This window comes from Euprymna scolopes, chromosome 13 (assembly GCF_053919585.1).
Source record: "Euprymna scolopes isolate OS-2025 chromosome 13, ASM5391958v1, whole genome shotgun sequence".
Taxonomy (NCBI): Eukaryota; Metazoa; Mollusca; class Cephalopoda; order Sepiida; family Sepiolidae; genus Euprymna; species Euprymna scolopes.
Window position 1 is genome coordinate 112522615 of NC_136494.1, and position 1976 is coordinate 112524590.

At 46.2% G+C, this 1976-nt stretch overlaps 1 pseudogene; it reads left to right on the forward strand.

Annotated features, from left to right (window-relative positions):
* Nucleotides 1–684: 684 nt before the first annotated feature.
* On the forward strand, nt 685–898 carry LOC145292632 (U2 spliceosomal RNA; annotated as a pseudogene).
* The last annotated feature ends 1078 nt before the right edge of the window (nt 899–1976 follow it).

A 1976-nucleotide genomic window follows, 5' to 3' on the forward strand; every position in this document is an offset into this window, starting at 1 on the left:
TAGTATCTGTTCCAGCGGGTACTTCAAGCAAAGACCATATGTGGGGGCAACCCCACATATAAGACCTTGATCAATGTTGGGGCAACCCTTTCTACCAATTGTCACTATCAAGCTCCCCTACTCCCCGGGGAGTTGTCCCCATTTCCCCTTCACTCCTCACATTAAAACTTGGCCTTGTGCCTAATTTGCTCGGTGGGGGAGCAAATAAATACCCTTTTCTTGGCTTTTTGGCAAAGATCAAAGTGTTGTATCAGTTCCGATAGATACTACAAGCAAAGACCCTACGTGGGAGCAACCCCACATATAAGACCTTAGTCAATGTAGGGGCAAACCTTCATACCAATTGTCACTATCCAGCTCCCCTATCCCCCCGGGGAGTTGGTACCCATTTTCCCTTCACTCCTCACATTAAAAATCGGCTGTGTTCCTAATTTTCTCGTTGGGGGAGCAAATAAATACCCTTTACTCGGACTTCTGGCCAAGATCAAAGTGTAGTATCTGTTTCGGCAGATACGTCAAGCAAAGACCATATGTGGGGACAACCCACATATTAGACATTGATCAATGTAGGGGCAACCGTTCATACCAATTGTCACTATCAAACTCCCCTGTTCCCCGGGGAGTTGATCTCCATTTCCCCTTCACTCCTTGTGCCTAATTTGATCGGTGAGGGAGCATATAAACACCCTTTTCTTGGCCTTTTGGTCAAGATCAAAGTGTAGTATCTGTTCCGGCAGATGCTGCACTTAAGATAATTTGTACCAGTCAATGGAGGGGAAACCCTCTATACTGGGACAATTATTATTTTTGGTAACCAGAGTGACCCCTTTTAGGGGAGCTGGTTTTTACCTCACATTAAAAACGGCCTTGTGCCTAATTTGCTCAGTGGGGGAGCAAATAAATACCATCTGTTCTTCAGATGCTGCACTTGAGATGATTTGTACCAGTCGATGGAGGGGAAGCCCTCTATACTGGGACAATTATTATTTTTGGTAACCGGAGTGACCCCTTTTAGGGGAGCTGATTTTTACCTCACATTAAAAACGGCCTTGTGCCTAATTTGCTCAGTGGGGGAGCAAATAAATACCATCTGTTCTTACTACATGCAGGCCCCCCGCCCTCTGTGGCACGGGGGACAAGATCAAAGTGTAGTATCTGTTCCGGCAGATGCTGCAAGCTATGACTAGCAATGACTAGCAAAGACCAGATGTGGGGGCAACCCCACATGCCTGACCTTACTTGTCAAGGATTCGTCACTTGACACTCAGCCCAACAGGTGAGGGGCCGGGAACCGGCCCAGCACCTGTTGGACTGAGGTACACCGCCTGGGTAATACCTAGGAGGTCCACCCTCCCAGGCCTTGCCACCGGGCTTTCCGGTGGGGCAAGTTTATTGCTTGCTGCCTGAGGCGCCCCGACCGGGGAATGCCGACGGGGTTACTCAGGCAATTTTTAAAATTGCAGGAGTGCCCCTCCTTTAGGGGAGCCTGCGGGGTTCCCACTTTCCGGCCTTGTGCCACATTTTGCTGATGTGGGCAGCAAATAAATATCAACCCCACATGCCTGACCTTTAACCAGCTCCCATTTCCCACCTCTCGGGAGCTGGTCCCCTTTTTCCCTTCCCCCTCCCTTCACTCCTCACATTAAAAATCGGCCTTGTGCCTAATTTGCTCGGTGGGGGAGCAAATAAATACCATCTGTTCTTACTACATGCTTTACTTATGTTTGTAAATTTGTGATATAATGTAAAATTTAATGTAAAATGATTACCCACTTCACAACCAGTCAGTCTCAAAGCCATTCAAGTCATTCTACAGATCATTCAAGTAGTTTTTAAAGGATTCCAGTTATTTTTTTAGCATTCAAGTCATTCTTATGATCATTCAATTCATCCTTAAGTTCATTAAAGTCATTCTAAGTCAGTTTAGTTTATCTTTAAGACTTTTATGTCAATCCTACATTCACGCATTCATTCAT